Consider the following 21,824-nt stretch of genomic DNA (forward strand, 5'->3'; position numbering starts at 1 on the left):
ATGTGGGGATACAACCAATATAATGTTATGTGGGGATACAACTAATATAATGTTATGTGGGGATACAACCAATATAATGTTATGTGGGGATACAACCAATATAATGTTATGTGGGGATACAACCAATATAATGTTATGTGGGGATACAACCAATAGAATGTTATGTGGGGATACAACTAATATAATGTTATGTGGGGATACAACCAATAGAATGTTATGTGGGGATACAACTAATAGAATGTTATGTGAGGATACAACCAATATAATGTTATGTGGGGATACAACTAATAGAATGTTATGTGGGGATACAACTAATAGAATGTTATGTGGGGATACAACCAATATAATGTTATGTGGGGATACAACCAATAGAATGTTATGTGGGATACAACCAATATAATGTTATGTGGGGAACTAATATAATGTTAATACAACCAATATAATGTTATGTGGGGATACAACCAATATAATGTTATGTGGGGATACAACCAATATAATGTTATGTGGGGATACAACCAATATAATGTTATGTGGGGATACAACCAATAATATAATGTTATGTGGGGATACAACCAATATAATGTTATGTGGGGATACAACCAATATAATGTTATGTGGGGATACAACCAATATAATGTTATGTGGGGATACAACCAATATAATGTTATGTGGGGATACAACCAATATAATGTTATGTGGATACAACCAATATAATGTTATGTGGGGACAACTAATATAATGTTATGTGGGGATACAACCAATAGAATGTTATGTGGGGATACAACTAATATAATGTTATGTGGGGATACAACCAATATAATGTTATGTGGGGATACAACCAATATAATGTTATGTGGGGATACAACCAATATAATGTTATGTGGGGATACAACCAATATAATGTTATGTGGGGATACAACCAATATAATGTTATGTGGGGATACAACCAATATAATGTTATGTGGGGATACAACCAATATAATGTTATGTGGGGATACAACTAATATAATGTTATGTGGGGATACAACCAATATAATGTTATGTGGGGATACAACCAATATAATGTTATGTGGGGATACAACCAATATAATGTTATGTGGGGATACAACCAATATAATGTTATGTGGGGATACAACCAATATAATGTTATGTGGGGATACAACCAATATAATGTTATGTGGGGATACAACCAATATAATGTTATGTGGGGATACAACCAATATAATGTTATGTGGGGATACAACCAATATAATGTTATGTGGGGATACAACTAATATAATGTTATGTGGGGATACAACCAATATAATGTTATGTGTTATACAACCAATATAATGTTATGTGGGGATACAACCAATATAATGTTATGTTGGGGGATACAACCAATATAATGTTATGTGGGGATACAACCAATATAATGTTATGTGGGGATACAACCAATAGAATGTTATGTGGGGATACAACCAATATAATGTTATGTTGGGGGATACAACCAATATAATGTTATGTGAGGATACAACTAATAGAATGTTATGTGGGGATACAACTAATAGAATGTTATGTGGGATACAACTAATAGAATGTTATGTGGGGATACAACCAATAGAATGTTATGTGGGGATACAACCAATATAATGTTATGTGGGGATACAACCAATATAATGTTATGTGGGGATACAACTAATAGAATGTTATGTGGGGATACAACCAATAGAATGTTATGTGGGGATACAACCAATAGAATGTTATGTGAGGATACAACCAATATAATGTTATGTGGGGATACAACCAATATAATGTTATGTGGGGATACAACTAATATAATGTTATGTGGAGGATACAACCAATAAATGTTATAATGTGTTATGTGGGGATACAACCAATATAATGTTATGTGGGGATACAACTGTTATGTGGGGATACAACCAATATAATGTTATGTGGGGATACAACCAATATAATGTTATGTGGGGATACAACCAATATAATGTTATGTGGGGATACAACTAATATAATGTTATGTGGGGATACAACTAATATAATGTTATGTGGGGATACAACCAATATAATGTTATGTGGGGATACAACTAATATAATGTTATGTGGGGATACAACCAATATAATGTTATGTGGGGATACAACTAATATAATGTTATGTGGGGATACAACTAATATAATGTTATGTGAGGATACAACCAATATAATGTTATGTGGGGATACAACCAATATAATGTTATGTGGGGATACAACCAATATAATGTTATGTGGGGGATACAACCAATAGATTGTTATGTGGGGATACAACTAATATAATGTTATGTGGGGATACAACCAATAGAATGTTACGTGGGGATACAACTAATAGAATGTTATGTGGGGATACAACTAATAGAATGTTATGTGGGGATACAACTAATAGAATGTTATGTGGGGATACAACTAATAGAATGTTATGTGGGGATACAACCAATAGAATGTTATGTGGGGATACAACCAATATAATGTTATGTGGGGATACAACTAATAGAATGTTATGTGGGGATACAACTAATAGAATGTTATGTGGGGATACAACCAATAGAATGTTATGTGGGGATACAACCAATAGAATGTTATGTGGGGATACAACCAATATAATGTTATGTTATAATGTTATGTGGGGATACAACTAATATAATGTTATGTGGGGATACAAATATAATGTTATGTGAATGGGATACAACCAATAGAATGTTATGTGGGAAACAACCAATATAATGTTATGTGGGGATACAACCAATATAATGTTATGTGGGGATACAACCAATATAATGTTATGTGGGGATACAACCAATATAATGTTATGTGGGGATACAACCAATATAATGTTATGTGGGGATACAACCAATATAATGTTATGTGGGGATACAACTAATATAATGTTATGTTATGGGATACAACCAATATAATGTTATGTGGGGATACAACCAATATAATGTTATGTACAACCAATATATGTTATGTGGGGATACAACTAATATAATGTTATGTGGGGATACAACTAATATAATGTTATGTGGGGATACAACTAATAGAATGTTATGTGGGGATACAACCAATAGAATGTTATGTGGGGATACAACCAATATAATGTTATGTGGGGATACAACTAATAGAATGTTATGTGGGGATACAACTAATAGAATGTTATGTGGGGATACAACCAATAGAATGTTATGTGGGGATACAACCAATATAATGTTATGTGGGGATACAACCAATAGAATGTTATGTGGGGATACAACTAATAGAATGTTATGTGGGGATACAACCAATAGAATGTTATGTGGGGATACAACCAATATAATGTTATGTGGGGATACAACCAATATAATGTTATGTGGGGATACAACTAATATAATGTTATGTGGGGATACAACTAATATAATGTTATGTGGGGATACAACCAATATAATGTTATGTGGGGATACAACCAATATAATGTTATGTGGGGATACAACCAATATAATGTTATGTGGGGATACAACCAATATAATGTTATGTGGGATACAACCAATATAATGTTATGTGGGGATACAACCAATAGAATGTTATGTGGGGATACAACCAATATAATGTTATGTGGGGATACAACCAATATAATGTTATGTGGGGATACAACCAATATAATGTTATGTGGGGATACAACCAATATAATGTTATGTGGGGATACAACCAATATAATGTTATGTGGGGATACAACCAATAGAATGTTATGTGGGGGATACAACCAATATAATGTTATGTGGGGATACAACCAATATAATGTTATGTGGGGATACAACCAATATAATGTTATGTGGGGATACAACCAATATAATGTTATGTGGGGATACAACCAATATAATGTTATGTGGGGATACAACCAATATAATGTTATGTGGGGATACAACCAATATAATGTTATGTGGGGATACAACCAATATAATGTTATGTGGGGATACAACCAATATAATGTTATGTGGGGATACAACCAATATAATGTTATGTGGGGATACAACCAATATAATGTTATGTGGGGATACAACCAATATAATGTTATGTGTTATGGGGGATACAACCAATATAATGTTATGTGGGGATATATAATGTTATGTGGGGATACAACTAATAGAATGTTATGTGGGGATACAACCAATAGAATGTTATGTGGGGATACAACTAATAGAATGTTATGTGGGGATACAACCAATAGATTGTTATGTGGGGATACAACTAATAGATTGTTATGTGGGGATACAACTAATAGAATGTTATGTGGGGATACAACCAATATAATGTTATGTGGGGATACAACCAATAGAATGTTATGTGGGGATACAACCAATATAATATTATGTGGGGATACAACCAATAGAATGTTATGTGGGGATACAACCAATATAATGTAATGTGGGGATACAACCAATATAATGTTATGTGGAGGATACAACCAGTATAATGTAATGTGGGTACAACCAATAGAATGTTGTGTGGGGGATACAACCAATAGAACCAATATAATGTTATGTGGAGGATACAACCAATAGAATGTTATGTGGTTACAACCAATAGAATGTTATGTGGGGATACAACCAATAGAATGTTAAGTGGGGATACAACCAATATAATGTTATGTGGGGATACAACCAATATAATGTTATGTGGGGATACAACCAATAGAATGTTATGTGGGGATACAACCAATAGAATGTTATGTGGGGATACAACCAATATAATGTTATGTGGGGATACAACCAATAGAATGTTAAGTGGGGGATACAACCAATATAATGTTATGTGGGGGATACAACCAATAGAATGTTATGTGGGGATACAACTAATGGAATGTTACGTGGGGATACAACCAATAGAATGTTATGTGGGGATACAACTAATGGAATGTTATGTGGGGATACAACCAATAGAATGTTACGTGGGGATACAACCAATAGAATGTTATGTGGGGATACAACTAATAGAATGTTATGTGGGGATACAACTAATGGAATGTTACGTGGGGATACAACCAATAGAATGTTACGTGGGGATACAACCAATAGAATGTTATGAGGGGACACAACCATCCCAGTTGTCCAGGTTTGGCTGTGATTGATAAGAGCGTCTGCTAAATGACTTAAATGTAAATGTAAATGTAAGAGACAGAATCATTACATCACTTGTTTTGGTACTGTTCATATTAGAGGTCAGCCGATTAATCGGAATGGCCGATTAATTAGGGCCGATTTAGAGTTTTCATAACAATCGGAAATCTGTATTTTTGGACGCCGATTTTGCCGATTTTTATTTTTAGAGCCTGCATGGATATAAGAACTGCGCTGCCTTGTGTCTGTTTGACCAAGAAACAAATCGTAGGCAAATGACAAGACTGTTGACATCGTGTGGAAGCTGTAGGTATTGCAACCTTGGCCCCATTTAATGTGGTTCACGTTTAACAATTGGTTGAAGTGGCGCATGGATATATTTTCCCATTTTCACAACTTTATTTAACCTCTTGCTCCTACCTGACAGGCAGGCGTCCCATCTAGACATCTGGAAAATGCAAATGCGCTACGCTAAATGCTAATAGCACTCGTTAAAACTCAAACCTTCATTAAAATACACATGCAGGGTATTGAATTAAAGCTACACTCGTTGTATGCAGCTATCTTTTGGCGAAAGCATGAGAAGCTATTATCTGATAGCATGTAACACCCCAAAAGACCCGCAGGGGACGTAAACAAAATAAATAGCGTAGTCGGTGCTACACAAAACGCACAAATAAAATATAAAACATTCATTACTTTGACCATCTTCTTTGTTGGCACTCCTAGATGTCCCATAAACATCACTATTGGGTCTTTTTTTCAATTAAATCGGTCCATATATAGCCTAGATATCGATCTATGAAGACTGTGTGATCAACAAAAAAAATAGCGTTTTATAACGTAACGTAATTTTTTAAAATTAAAAAAGTCGACGATAAACTTTCACAAAACACTTCGAAATACTTTTGTAATGCAACTTTAGGTATTAGTAAACGTTAATAAGCGATCAAATTGATCACGAGGCGATGTATATTCTATAGCTGTACGTCTGGAAACAATGTCCGGGTAAATCTCAACCAAAATATCCGGTCGGAGACCAGAAGAACTGCGCTGCCTTGTGTCTGTTTGACCAAGAAACAAATCGTAGGCAAATGACAAGACTGTTGACATCGTGTGGAAGCTGTAGGTATTGCAACCTCGGCCCCATTTAATGTGGTTCACGTTTAACAATTGGTTGAAGTGGCGCATGGATATATTTTCCCATTTTCAGTGATCAGATTTTCCTGCACTTTTCGATGAAACGCACGTTCTGTTATAGTCACAGCCGTGATTTAACCAGTTTTATAAACGTCTGAGTGTTTTCTATCCACACATACTAATCATATGCATATACTATATTCCTGGCATGAGTAGTAGGGCGCTGAAATGTTGCGCGATTTTTAACAGAATGTTCAAAAAAGTAGGGGGTAGGAGTAACAGGTTAACTAGGCAAGTCAGTTAAGAACACTTTCTTATTTTCAATGACGGCCTAGGAACGGTGAGTTAACTGCCTTGTTCAAGGGCAGAACGACAGATTTTTACCTTGTCACCTCAGGGATTCAATCTTGCAACCTTACGGTTAACTAGTCCAACGCTCTAACCACCTGCCTCACGTGGAGCCTGCATGTTACGCGAATGCAGTAAGAAGCCAAAGTAAGTTGCTTGCTAGCATTTAACTTATCTTGTAGAAAACAATCAGTCAATCATAATCACTAGTTATAACTACTCATGGTTGATGATATTACTAGTTTATCTAGCGTGTCCTGCGTTGCATATAATCGATGCGGTGCACATTTGCGAAAAAGGACTGTCATTGCTCCAACGTGTACCTAACCATAAACATCAATGCCTTTCTTAAAATCAATACACAGAAGTATATATTTTTAAACCTGCATATTTAGCTAAAAGAAATCCAGGTTAGCAGGCAATATTAACCAGGTGAAATTATGTCACTTCTCTTGCGTTCATTGCACGCAGAGTCAGGGTATATGCAACAGTTTGGGCCGCTTGGCTCGTTGCGAAATAATTTGCCAGAATTTTACGGAATCATGACATAACATTTAAGGTTGTACAATGTAACAAGAATATTTAGACTTAGGGTTGCAACCCGTTAGATAAAATACAGAACGGTTCTGTATTTAACTGCAAGAATAAACTTTTTGTTTTCGAAATTATAGTTTCTGGATTCAACCATATTAATGACCTAAGGCTCGTATTTCTGTGTGTATTATGTTATAATTAAGTCTATGATTTGATAGCGCAGTCTGACTGAGCGATAATAGGCACCAGCAGGCTCATAAGCATTCATTCAAACAGCACTTTTGTGTGTTTTGCCAGCAGCTCTTCGCAATGCTTCAAGCATTGCGCTGTTAATGACTTCAAGCCTATCATCTCCCGAGATTAGGCTGGTGTAACTGATGTGAAATAGCTAGCTAGTTAGCGGGGTGCGCGCTAATAGTGTTTCACATGTCACTTGCTCTGATACTTGGAGTAGTTGTTCCCCTTGCAGCTTTTGTGGAGCGATGGGTAACGATGCTTCGGGGGTGGCTGTTGTTGATGTGTTCCTGGTTCGAGCCCAGGTAGCGGCAGGAGAGATGGAAGCTATACTGTTACACTGGCAATACTAAAGTGCCTATAAGAACATCCAGTCAAAGGTTAATCAAAGGTTAATCAAATTAATCAAAGGTTAATGAAATACAAATCGTATAGAGAGAAATAGTCCTATAATTCCTAGAATAACTATAACCTAAAACTTCTTACCTGGGAATATTGAAGACTCATGTTAAAAGGAACCACCAGCTTTCATATGTTCTCATGTTCTGAGCAAGGAACTGAAACGTTAGCTTTCTTACATGGCACATATTGCACTTTTACTTTCTTCTCCAACACTTTGTTTTTTCATTATTTAAACCAAATTGAACATGTTTCATTATTTATTTGAGGCTAAATTGCTTTTATTGATGTATTATATTAAGTTAAAATAAGTGTTCATTCAGTATTGTTGCAACTGTCATTATTACAAAAAAATAATAATAATGTCTGATTAATTGGTATCGGCTTTTTTGGTCCTCCAATAAACGGCATCGGTATCGGCGTTGAAAAATCATAATCAGTCGACCTCTAGTTCAATATGTCTAGCTTGGTGTTTGGTCGCAGGTTCAGGAACGGCTGAACCTGGAGCTAAGTCTGCAGATTGCACTACTGGGTGATCTGAAAGCCATAGCCATTCAATCACTCGTATAATAATACTCTTAGTAAAAATGTTAATCTTTAATTTACTATCTGTAGAATCTATGAGAATAGAAAGGATCAGAACTTTTGTGAAACATCACAGCGCCGTTGAAAAATATTTGGCAAGTAGAAATCCAAACTGGATGGTTTTCAGAGATAAATTGAAAAATATATATATATTTTAAAAATGCACCTTTATCTAACCAGGTAGGTCAGTTGAGAACACCTTTATCTAACCAGGTAGGTCAGTTGAGAACACCTTTATCTAACCAGGTAGGCCAGTTGAGAACACCTTTATCTAACCAGGTAGGTCAGTTGAGAACACCTTTATCTAACCAGGTAGGTCAGTTGAGAACACCTTTATCTAACCAGGTAGGTCAGTTGAGAACACCTTTATCTAACCAGGTAGGTCAGTTGAGAACACCTTTATCTAACCAGGTAGGTCAGTTGAGAACACCTTTATCTAACCAGGTAGGCCAGTTGAGAACACCTTTATCTAACCAGGTAGGCCAGTTGAGAACACCTTTATCTAACCAGGTAGGCCAGTTGAGAACACCTTTATCTAACCAGGTAGGCCAGTTGAGAACACCTTTATCTAACCAGGTAGGCCAGTTGAGAACACCTTTATCTAACCAGGTAGGCCAGTTGAGAACACCTTTATCTAACCAGGTAGGCCAGTTGAGAACACCTTTATCTAACCAGGTAGGCCAGTTGAGAACACCTTTATCTAACCAGGTAGGCCAGTTGAGAACACCTTTATCTAACCAGGTCACCTTTATCTAACCAGGTAGGTCAGTTGAGAACACCTTTATCTAACCAGGTAGGCCAGTTGAGAACACCTTTATCTAACCAGGTAGGCCAGTTGAGAACACCTTTATTTCACCAGCTAGGCAAGAACAATTTCTCATTTACAACTGGGACCTGGCCAAGATAAAGCAAAGCAGTGGTACACAAACGACAACACAGAGTTACACATGGAATAAACAAACAGAGACAATAACACAATAGAAAAAGTCTATATGCATTGTGTGTAAATTGCGTGGGGAGGTAAGGCAATACATAGGCCATAGTAGCGAAGTAATTACAATTTAGCAAATTAACACTGAAGTGATAAATGCGCAGATTATGATGATGTGCAGAGGGGGCAGAAAAGTAAATAAAAACAATATGGGGATGAGGTAGGGAGATTGGGTGGGCTATCTACAGATGGGCTATGTACAGCTGCAGCGATCGCATAGCTGCTCAGATAACTGATGTTTAAAGTTAGTGAGGGAAATATAAGTCCAACTTCAGAGATTTTTGCAATTCGTTCCAGTCATTGGCAGCAGAGAACTGGAAGGAAAGGCGGCCAAAGGGGGTGTTGGCTTTGGGGATGACCAGTGAGATATACCTGCTGGAGAGCGTGCTACGGGTGGGTGCTGTTGATGGGAAGGGTTGAGGGTAGCTGAAGGGTGGGACTAACATAAATAGATAACTAGTGTGAAATGTGCCATGTGTTTAATGTAGATAGTATGTATCAACTAGAAGTAGAAGCCTAAGTATTGTTGTCCATTAATTTACTCCAATTAGGGGAGGGGTGGTAGGGTTAAGGGAAAATAATACAATATAATGTTTGTTAAAAAATGTATAGGGGATTGGAAATGATGCAGACAATTACATTGAAAGAACACACACACTATCTGCAGTATTACAGCTGATCTTCCCCTGAAAATAAATAATAATTATTTGCTGCCGGTCAAATGTCCGGAGCCACATTTTCCTAACGGAAACCCTGGTGTGTGTGTTGGCATCGTCATTGTTGTTGAGAGCAGAGGATGTCGTCCTTGGAGACCTCTCTGTTTCGTCATACGCTAGCCTCTGACACACACTTACACAGGCGCGCGCACACACACACACACACTTGTGGACTGTGAACAGACAGCTGGGCTGGCACACAAGCTCATACTCGAACACACACATGCCTCCACAACACACACACAACAGACATACTGCCATGGCCTAACTGCTTGCTGATGGCCAGACAGCTGTTGCTACAACAGTTACACAGCCAACTCCTTTCAGATCTCCTCTTCTACCACCCTTTCTCTCTTCTCTCTCTCTTCTCTCTCTCTTCTCTCTCCCTCCCTCCCTCCCTCCCTCCCTCCCTCCCTCCCTCCCTCCCTCCCTCCCCCTCCCTCCCTCCCTCCCTCCCTCCCTCCCTCCCTCCCTCTCTCTTCTCTCTCTCTCTCTCTCTCTCTCTCTCTCTCTCTCTCTCTCTCTCTCTCTCTCTCTCTCTCTCTCTCTCTCTCTCTCTCTCTCTCCCAGCTACTAGTGTGGTTGCCATGGTGGTTCTGTGAAGAGTGGTTGCTGGGCTGTGGACAGAGAAAGAGAGAGAGAAGGATGAAGGGGGGGTTCTACAGCCATTCTGAGCTGACTTTACATGCTCAGAATGGCCTGACTGTGCTGAAATGGAACTCCTCCACCATGTTTAGTTCCAGAACAGTGGAGCTGTTTATTATCTGTGTTAAGGTACCATACGAGTGTGTGGAGAGAGGACTGTCCTCTACACTCCTACGCTCCTGATATCCTAACACTTCAAATACTCCTACACCCCGAGTGTGCCCCTCTGTCTCTCTCCTTCCTCAGGAATGGTATTTATACAGACAGAATGGAAACAGGGCAGCGTGGGAGAGGAGGAGAGAATGCAGAGGAGAAAGGAAAGGAGGGTGTTGGCTGAGACTGGATTCTGTAGTGCTGTTGGGGCTAGGTGGAGGAGAGGAGATGAGAGGAGAGAAGAAGGGAGGAGAGGAGAGAATAAGGTAGGAGAGGAGAGAAGGGAGAGAGGAGAGAGAATAATGGAAGAGAGGAGAGAAGAAGAGATGAAGGGAGGAGAGAAGAAGGGAGGAGAGAAGAAGGGAGGAGAGGAGAGAAGAAGGTAGGAGAAGGTAGGAGAGGAGAGGTAGGAGAGGAGAGAAGAAGGGAGGAGAGGAGAGAAGAAGAGAGGAAGGGAGGAGAGAATAAGGGAGGAGAGGAGAGAAGAAGGGAGGAGAGGAGAGAAGGGAGGAGAGGGGTTCTAGAGAGTGATGTCATAGCAGGCGTCAGGGTTTGTGGTTTTGACAGGCATAGCTGGAGCGGCCTGTTAATCACCATGATAATCATGAAGTACAGTCAGTCTCAGCTGGCGGCGGTACCCTCCACACAGTAGACGGACAGACAGACAGAAAAACAAGTCTAGTTCTACCTTCCATTGACACAGTCATACCTGGACGGCTGTCTCACTGAGCTGGGGCTACACATGACATGTATGTAGTCTGAAGAACTCCTCAGTGCCTTTAGGAAACATCACATCTCAGTGACATATGAGCGTCTAACGGTTGATGATTTATGTTTAAGCGTGTTTATATGACATTATATGTTGTTTTGAGTGGATGCGTTTGGGTGACATAACATGTATGTTGTTGTAGCATGTTGATGCTCTTTACCACTGCGCGCGCGTGGGTCTGTGTTTATGCAGATGTGAGAGAGAACATAGTATGTACCAAAGCTAAATCAGTCTGTGTGGCACGTGCAAGTGCTTGTCCATGTGTGTGTGAGAGCAGAGAATGTGTAATATGTCAGACAGACATTATATACAGTGCCTTGCGAAAGTATTCGGCCCCCTTGAACTTTGCGACCTTTTGCCACATTTCAGGCTTCAAACATAAAGATATAAAACTGTATTTTTTTGTGAAGAATCAACAACAAGTGGGACACAATCATGAAGTGGAACGACATTTATTGGATATAAAAAAAAAAAATACAAATCCAAAACTGAAAAATTGGGCGTGCAAAATGATTCAGCCCCCTTAAGTTAATACTTTGTAGCGCCACCTTTTGCTGCGATTACAGCTGTAAGTCGCTTGGGGTATGTCTCTATCAGTTTTGCACATCGAGAGACTGAATTTTTTTCCCATTCCTCCTTGCAAAACAGCTCGAGCTCAGTGAGGTTGGATGGAGAGCATTTGTGAACAGCATTTTTCAGTTCTTTCCACAGATTCTCGATTGGATTCAGGTCTGGACTTTGACTTGGCCATTCTAACACCTGGATATGTTTATTTTTGAACCATTCCATTGTAGATTTTGTTTTATGTTTTGGATCATTGTCTTGCTGGAAGACAAATCTCCGTCCCAGTCTCAGGTCTTTTGCAGACTCCATCAGGTTTTCTTCCAGAATGGTCCTGTATTTGGCTCCATCCATCTTCCCATCAATTTGAACCATCTTCCCTGTCCCTGCTGAAGAAAAGCAGGCCCAAACAATGATGCTGCCACCACCATGTTTGACAGTGGGGATTGGTGTGTTCAGGGTGATGAGCTGTGTTGCTTTTACGCCAAACATAATGTTTTGCATTGTTGCCAAAAAGTTCAATTTTGGTTTCATCTGACCAGAGCACCTTCTTCCACATGTTTGGTGTGTCTCCCAGGTGGCTTGTGGCAAACTTTAAACAACACTTTTTATGGATATCTTTAAGAAATGGCTTTCCTCTTGCCAGATTTGTGCAATATACGACTGATTGTTGTCCTATGGACAGAGTCTCCCACCTCAGCTGTAGATCTCTGCAGTTCATCCAGAGTGATCATGGGCCTCTTGGCTGCATCTCTGATCAGTCTTCTCCTTGTATGAGCTGAACATTTAGAGGGACGGCCAGGTCTTTTTAGATTTGCAGTGGTCTGATACTCCTTCCATTTCAATATTATCGCTTGCACAGTGCTCCTTGGGATGTTTAAAGCTTGGGAAATATTTTTGTATCCAAATCCGGCTTTAAACTTCTTCACAACAGTATCTCGGACCTGCCTGGTGTGTTCCTTGTTCTTCATGATGCTCTCTGCGCTTTTAACGGACCTCTGAGACTATCACAGTGCAGGTGCATTTATACGAGACTTGATTACACACAGGTGGATTGTATTTATCATTATTAGTCATTTAGGTCAACATTGGATCATTCAGAGATCCTCACTGAACTTCTGGAGAGAGTTTGCTGCACTGAAAGTAAAGGGGCTGAATAATTTTGCACGCCCAATTTTTCAGTTTTTGCTTTGTTAAAAAAGTTTGAAATATCCAATAAATGTCATTCCACTTCATGATTGTGTCCCACTTGTTGTTGATTCTTCACAAAAAAATACAGTTTTATATCTTTATGTTTGAAGCCTGAAATGTGGCAAAAGGTCGCAAAGTTCAAGGGGGCCGAATACTTTCGCAAGACACTGTAATGTTTTGAGGCTCTCTGTTAGTGCCCTCTATTCTTTGTTAGAGCTCTCTACTCTCTATTAGAGCTCTCTACTCTCTGTTAGAGCTCTCTACTCCCTGTTAGTGCTCTCTACTCTCTGTTAGAGCTCTCTACTCTCTGTTAGTGCTCTCTACTCTCTGTTAGAGCTCTCTACTCTCTGTTAGTGCTCTCTACTCTCTGTTCAAATCAAATCAGATTTATTTATATACCCCTTCGTACATCAGCTGATATCTCAAAGTGCTGTACAGAAACCCAGCCTAAAACCCCAAACAGCAAGCAATGCAGGTGTAGAAGCACCTGCATGTTAGTGCTCTCTACTCTCTGTTAGAGCTCTCTACTCTCTGTTAGAGCTCTCTACTCTCTTTTAGAGCTGTCTACTCTCTGTTAGCGCTCTCTACTCTCTGTTAGTGCTCTTTACTCTCTGTTAGAGCTCTCTACTCTCTGTTAGAGCTCTCTACTCTCTGTTAGTGCTCTCTACTCTCTGTTAGAGCTCTCTACTCTCTGTTAGAGCTCTCTACTCCCCGTTAGTGCTCTCTACTCTCTGTTAGAGCTCTCTACTCTCTGTTAGAGCTCTCTACTCTCTGTTAGAGCTCTCTACTATCTGTTAGAGCTCTCTACTCTCTGTTAGTGCTCTCTACTCTCTGTTAGAGCTCTCTACTCTCTGTTAGAGCTCTCTACTCTCTGTTAATGCTCTCTACTCTCTGTTAGAGCTCTCTTCTCCCCCTCTGTTAGTGCTCTCTACTCTCTGTTAGGGCTCTCTAATCTCTGTTAGAGCTCTCTACTCTCTGTTAGAGCCCTCTACTTTCTGTTAGAGCTATCTACTCTCCGTGGAATGTGTGGTTGGTAGACCTGGCTGTCTGCTTTGGAGAGGAGCCTAGTGACTGCTATCTGCTGCACTGTTATTAACACTTCACACACCTGACCTCACACACACACAAAAGCACACTTACACAGACAGACACACACATATATACACACACTCACTGGGCTAGATAATGCAAACTGGCAGGAGATTCAGTGAGCCACTGGCTTGAGAAGATGGGGAGGGAGGGAGAATTAGAGAGATGCATGGACATCCTCCTATCATTGGTACTAGATAGGGTGATGTTTTGTGCTGCCTGCCTGGGTCTGGAGGGAGGGATGGGATGCAGGTTAGTGATGATTGCCAGGCAGTGTAGCAGTGTATTTATAGATGCTCTCCTTGCTTGTTCTTCTCTAATCTTCACATTACACTACAACTGAAACACTCATTTTCTAGCTCTGCATCACAGAGCATGGTGTGTGTGTCGAGGGGGTTACACACACACACACACACACATAAACACAGCTCACTTGGCACACACTGGTTGAATTAACGTTGTTTCCATATAATTTAAATGAAATGACTTTGAACCAACGTGGAATAGACGTTGACTTGACGTCTGTTCCCAGTGGCAGATCTCTTTGCCATCAGACGCTGAAGGACGACATTATCTGCTACAGTGGAAACCCAATGCCTCGCATTCACACATTCTGTCAGGATAAAGCCCCACTAGACCAGACTGATGTCTTGGTTGTATGTAGGCCAAGGACCAGACTGTGGTTCTGGAGGACGACATTCTCTCTCTCTCTCTCTCTCTCTCTCTCTCTCTCTCTCTCTCTCTCTCTCTCTCTCTCTCTCTCTCTCTCTCTCTCTCTCTCTCTCTCTCTCTCTCTCTCTCTCTCGTCTCTCTGTCTCTCTCAGTCTCTGTCTCTCTCTTTCTCTCTGTCTCTCTCTCGCTCTCTCTCTCTGTCTCTCTGTCTCTGTCTCGCTCTCTCTCTGTCTCTCTCTGTCTCTCTCTCGCTCTCTCTCTCTGTCTCTCAGTCTCTGTCTCTCTCTTTCTCTCTGTCCCTCTCTCGCGCTCTCTCTCTCTCTCTCTGTCTCTCTCAGTCTCTGTCTCTCTTTCTCTCTCTGGGGGAGTTTATTTCTGTTTGTCAGAAATAGAAGATTAATCCCCTAAAATGAGCAGCTCTGAGAATCTTCAGCCCTCCCTCAATCCATTCCTCATGCGTCACTTCGGCCTCTCATCCTGCTGCTGGTTCTTGAGACTCCAGTGTAGTGTGTGTGTGTGTGTGTGTGTGTGTGTGTGTGTGTGTGTGTGTGTGTGTGTGTGTGTGTGTGTGTGTGTGTGTGTGTGTGTGTGTGTGTGTGTGTGTGTGTGTGTGTGTGTGTGTGTGTGTGTGTGTGTGTGTGTGTGTGTGTGTGTGTGTGTGTCTTTGTACCATCACAGGTTCATCTTTGGCTGGATGTTATTTGTCTTCTTTGATTGAAATATATTTGAGCCCATTAGTCCATTGAAACCATAGAGGATTGGTCTTGGGAGGTGAGACATACTGAGGCTGCTGTGAAGCTGTGAGCAGTGAATCATGCTGATGACAGAGATGATCTGGATCCTGCTCTATGTTCTGAGTGATAGACAGCCAGGTGATATGATGTGATGGTGATGATGCATTTCCTGCCACAGAGGGAAGTGGTGAAGGAAGTGTGTGTTAGCCTGTTGAGTGACACGCCGTCTGATCTCTCTTCCGCTCCCCGTGACGCCGTTCGTTCTCTCTCTCTGGATGTGTGTGTCCCTGAGGTGTGATGGGAACACTGTGGCGGTGGGTTGGGTCAGGTCGGGTCCAGAGTGAGGGGTCAGGATGGGAAAACCATCGAGCAGGAACATGTGGTGTCCACACAGAGGAGGGGAGTGAGAGACAGATCACTGAACAGGGGCTTCCTGAGCCCTTCTGAACTCTCACACTGTAGAAGTCTGACGTGGCCACAGGGTTGGGGCTGAGTTAGTCCTGTTTCTTCACCTTAAACCACACTAGTCTTCTCATGGTCTTGCCAGTGGGGCGATACTTGGACTCAGGTCTGTATTGTCTGTGTCTGTATGTGTGAGGGAGTTGCTTGAAGACTGACCAATGTGTTTCTGTGTCTCCAGGGAGCATGTTTGAGTGACAAGCGAAGGAGGAAGTGGGATCTCTGAAGCTCCTCCCCCTGCTGGTGGAGCCTCTGTACATCTGGACCAGAGACCCATTTACTCAGCAGGACAGGTACAGCTTTGTGTGTGTGTGAGAGAGGACCAGTTATGTTAGTTTTACTACTACAGCTTTCACATGGCTAAACTGTAGTCATCCGACATTGACTCGACCAGGTCAATAGAAGTCTGCTGGGTCAAACTGCTCACAGAGATGTGTGTGTGTGTGTGTGTGTGTGTGTGTGTGTGTGTGTGTGTGTGTGTGTGTGTGTGTGTGTGTGTGTGTGTGTGTGTGTGTGTGTGTGTGTGTGTGTGTGTGTGTGTGTGTGTGTGTGTGTGTGTGTGTGTGTGTGTGTGTGTGTGTGTGTGTGCAAAGCCTCAGAGATGTAGTCACCACGCCCCAATTACAAGTTGTGTTAAAAGAGCAATTACACAGGATTCATAGAGGCCAGGGGGAGGAGGGGAGCTGTGGTTTATAAGACTGGTTGGGTGTGTGTTGGTGCTAGGAAACACCCTCACAGTGACAGTAATGTGTATTGATTCCAGTCCTAAAATGCCTGAGTGGTTTGAGATTGAAGTGTTTCATTCCACTTTGCATTGGTGCCAAGCTTTGCATCAGTAATCAATTTGACAGTGCTTTTATTTTGCCTTTGTGGGCAGTTTCTCTCTCTTTACCCCTCCCTCTACCTCCCTCTCACTCCCTCTACCTCCCTCTCACTCCCTCTACCTCCCTCCCTCCCCCTCCCTCTACCTCCCCCCCCCTCCTACCTCCCCCCCTCCCTCCCTCCCTCTACCTCCCTCTACCTCCCTCTACCGCCTTCCACCTCCTTCTACCTCCCTCCCTTTCTACCTCCCTCTACCGCCTTCCCCCTCCTTCTACCTCCCTCCCTTTCTACCTCCCTTTCTACCTCCCCCTCCCTCCTCCCTCCCCCTCCCTCTACCACCTTCCCCCTCCTTCTACCTCCCTCCCTTTCTACCTCCCTCTACCTCCCCCTCCCTCTACCTCCCCCTCCCTTTACCTCCCTCTACCGCCTTCCCCCTCCTTCTACCTCCCTCCCTTTCTACCTCCCTCTACCTCCCCCTCCCTTTACCTCCCTCTACCGCCTTCCACCTCCTTCTACCTCCCTCCCTTTCTACCTCCCTCCCTCCCTTTACCTCCCCTCTCTTTACCTCCCTCTACCCCCTTCCACCTCCCTCTCCTCCCTCCCTCCCTCCTCCTACCTCCCTCCCTCTACCTCCCTCCCTTTACCTCCCTCTACCTCCTTCCCCCTCCTTCTACCTCCCTCCCTCTCTAACTCCCTCTACCTCCCTCCCCCTCCCTCTACTGCCTTCCCCCTCCCTCCCCCTCTACCTCCTTCTACCTCCCCCTACCTCACTCTCTCTCCCCCTCCTTCTACCTCCCTCTACCTCGCTCCCCCTCTACCTCCCTCCCTCTCTAACTCCCTCTACCTCCCTCTACCTCCCTCCCCTCCCTCTACTGCCTTCCCCCTCCCTCCCCCTCTACCTCCTTCTACCTCACCCTACCTCACACTCCCTCCCCCTCCTTCTACCTCCCTCTACCTCGCTCCCCCTCTACCTCCCTCCCGCTCCCGCTCCCCTTCCCCCCTCTCTCTCTCTGTGTGTCTAGAGTAAGTCTGAGCTGTTGACCCCCAGGAGGTTGTGACCTGGAACTGAAGCGTAGCCGTGTCCTAGAGAGAGACTGATTCAGAAGTGTGTGTGTGTTAGGGCTGTGACGCTCCTGGAATTTCAGATGACAGTAATTGGTCAGTCAAACAACTGTGTCTCCGTAATAACCGTCCAAATAGCAAAAAATAATAATTGGGGGACACATTTTCTCCTCTCCTCTGCATGTGCTGCCATAGAAATAGAATGAGTAGAATGGGCATAATGGGTGGACTGGCAGGAATTGCGAGTGTACCCATAGGAGCAAAACAGGAAGTAAAAACAGGAAGAAAAAGCAGGAAGTAAAAGCAGGAAATATACTCTGTGATTTGCTGATTCAACTCAAATGACTAGGGATGTGCATCTCTCCTTACAAGCACGATTTGACACACATCTAGATACATGTGGTCCGATATGATACAGGAACGATACGTTTCAAACCAAAAGTATCGGTGCGATTGGGTTTGAATTGTGTGATTGTGTTCGATACCATTCGATCCATTAACATTTGTTGCATGAACACATTCATTCTATAGCATAGCTTTAGGTTTGAAAAGCCAATGGTTTTGACGGTTTGCAAAGTTCCAGAGGAGAGCTGGTGTTCTCCTGCTCAGACTCAGACCACAGGCCTACAGTGCAGCTGTCCTAGTTAGGAAATTACAACTTTATCATGTTCATGTAAAAATGAAAGCAAAACTACCAAAACAATGTGTCATGGTGAATCTGTCCATCTAAAAGCCCAATCAGCAGTAAGATGTGCAGTCTGTAGGATGTGAGTTGTGTCCACTCTGTTAGCCTACACAAGTCTGTCAGTAAAACACCCTTTTCTACTGTGCATTTGGTAACAATGACCCAGCAAATGACATTGTCACCCAACTAATAAAGCCTATGATTTGACATTGCGAGAGCCATTTTCCATGCGTTTGAATGCTGACGGCGCCGTGCAGATATAGGAGTATTTGATCGGGGAGGTTCTGGTTGGCGTGAGCAGCTGTGCTCTGTATGCACAGGTGGAATCTGACTTGGAGATCAATACGGTCTTTTCCCTGCTTAGTTCAATAGGAGAAGACGCATCTATTAAGTCACAAAAGATTCCAGATATTTTCAGTCAGCTGTTCATTCCCAACTCAGACTTGTTTTAGAATTGTTTTTATTACAAATAATTAATGGTTATGACGGTTCATTTATTTTCATGACGTCTTCATCCGTCATTGACATGGTAATTGTGCTTTTAATTGTTGGTAATTGACTTTTTGTAAAAGTCCTAGTGTGTGTGTGTGTGTGTGTGTGTGTGTGTGTGTGTGTGTGTGTGTGTGTGTGTGTGTGTGTGTGTGTGTGTGTGTGTGTGTGTGTGTGTGTGTGTGTGTGTGTGTGTGTGTGTGTGTGTGTGTGTGTGTGTGTGTGTGTGTGTGTGCCTGGGCTGCTCACACAAACACACTATGATCATTTATGACCGTGTGTGTGTGTTTTTGTGTGCTTGATAATGCACTGGGTTCTAAATTCTGGTGTCATGACAACGCACGACACACGCACACAGGACACACAGAGAATCCCATTGAGCACATTCCTCATAGCAACTCCATAAATCCTTGAGTAGTGAACATCTCCAAGCCTCAGAGGATAATTATTCTCTGGCTGTAACCTAGTAGTTGTGCAATCTCCCTCGAACGGAGGATTAAACCAGCGGAGGAAGGAGAGAGGAGAGAGGAGGGGATCTCCTCTGTGAAGGCAAGTAGGGATGGCAACCACTCTGGAAAATAGAGGGATGAGAGAAGGATGTTAATCGAAGGGAGGGGGAAATGGAGATGAAAAAGGTAGAGAGAAAAGAAAGAGGGAGGGATTTGAGAGAGGGGGGGGTCTGTGTTGTGTCAGAGAGGCAGTCTATCTTTGTCAGAGACTGCAAATACTAACAAACCTGAAATGTAATATAGACACACTGACACACACACACACACACACACACACACACACACACACACACACACACACACACACACACACACACACACACACACACACACACACACACACACACACACACACACACACACACACACACACACACACACACACACACACACACACACACACACACACACAGACAGAGTGAGCCAGAAGCCAACGTGAGCAGGGAAGAGATAGTGGGTGTCCTCTGCCATCCCTGATTAGAAATACAGTCTGCAGAGAAGGCAAACTGAGGGACAGTGTGTGTGTGTGTGTGTGTGTGTGTGTGTGTGTGTGTGTGTGTGTGTGTGTGTGTGTGTGTGTGTGTGTGTGTGTGTGTGTGTGTGTGTGTGTGTGTGTGTGTGTGTGTGTGTGTGTGTGTGTGTGTGTGTGTGTGCTAGCGGTTGACTGATTATTCGGAATGGCCAATTAATTAGGGCAGATTTCAAGTTTTCATAACGATCAGAAATCGGGATTTTTGGGCGCCGATTTTGCAGATTCTAATTTTAATTGTATTTATTTTTATAATATTTTTTTACACCTTTATTTAACTAAGAAAGTCAGTTAAGAACACATTCTTATTTTCAATGACGGCCTAGGAACGGTGGGTTAATTGCCTGTTCAGGGGCAGAACGACAGATTTGTATCTTGTCAGCTTGGGGATTCGTCTTGCAACCTTACAGTTAACTAGTCCAATGTTTTAACCACCTGATAAGCACCTGAGGCAGCCTGTTATGTGGATACAGTAAGCCAAGGTAAGTTGCTAGCTAGCATTAAACTTATCTTATAAAAAACAATCAATCAACGACTGTCATTGCTCCAATGTGTACCTAACCATAAACATCAATGCCTTTCTTAAAATCAATACACAGAAGTATATATTTTTAAACCTGCATATTTAGCTAAAAGAAATCCAGGTTAGCAGGCAATATTAACCAGGTGAAATTGTGTCACTTCTCTTGCGTTCATTACACGCAGAGTCAGGGTACATGCAACAGTTTGGCCTGGCTCTTTGCGAACTAATTTGCCAGAATTGTAGGTAATTATGACATAACATTGAAGGTTGTGCAATGTAACAGGCATATTTAGACTCATGGATGCCACCCGTTAGATAAAATACGGAACGGAATAAACGTTTTGTTTTCGAGGTGATAGTTTCCGGATTTGACCAAAGGCTCGTATTTCTGTGTGTTTATTATAGTTAAGTCTATGATTTGATATTTGATAGAGCAGTCTGCCTGAGGGGTGGTAGGCAGCAGCAGGCTCGTAATAGTCAAAGGTATAGGGTTTAGAGAGAAATAGTTGACGCGTTATAATTCCTGTAATAACTTGCGGCTGAACTTAAAAGGGGTTCCTTCGTTATTTTACAGATCATGTCTTCCATAGAGGATGTCTTGATCTACTTCAGATAAGGTCTGTGTTTCGTGCTTAAACCTCCTCTGTTCATGTCTTCCATAGAGGATGTCTTGATCTACTTCAGATAAGGTCTGTGTATTGATCTACTTCAGTTCTGTGTTTGTTCAGGCTTAAACCACCTCTGTTCATGTCTTCCATAGAGGATGTATTGATCTACTTCAGATAAGGTCTGTGTTTGGTTCAGGCTTAAACCTTCCTCTGTTCATGTCTTCCATAGAGGATGTATTGATCTACTTCAGATAAGG

At 42.0% G+C, this 21,824-nt stretch overlaps 1 protein-coding gene across 1 annotated transcript in view; it reads left to right on the forward strand.

The window, feature by feature from the left end:
* Window positions 1–21,824, forward strand: part of galnt1 (UDP-N-acetyl-alpha-D-galactosamine:polypeptide N-acetylgalactosaminyltransferase 1) — a 75,911-nt gene that overhangs the window by 15,433 nt on the left and 38,654 nt on the right. The window contains exon 2 of the mRNA XM_046303455.1: window positions 16,522–16,633. The gene's annotated coding sequence lies outside the window, so the exon portion shown is untranslated. The remainder of the gene's footprint in view (window positions 1–16,521; window positions 16,634–21,824) is intronic.

Source organism: Oncorhynchus gorbuscha, linkage group LG15 (genome assembly GCF_021184085.1).
Source record: "Oncorhynchus gorbuscha isolate QuinsamMale2020 ecotype Even-year linkage group LG15, OgorEven_v1.0, whole genome shotgun sequence".
NCBI classification, from domain to species: domain Eukaryota; kingdom Metazoa; phylum Chordata; class Actinopteri; order Salmoniformes; family Salmonidae; genus Oncorhynchus; species Oncorhynchus gorbuscha.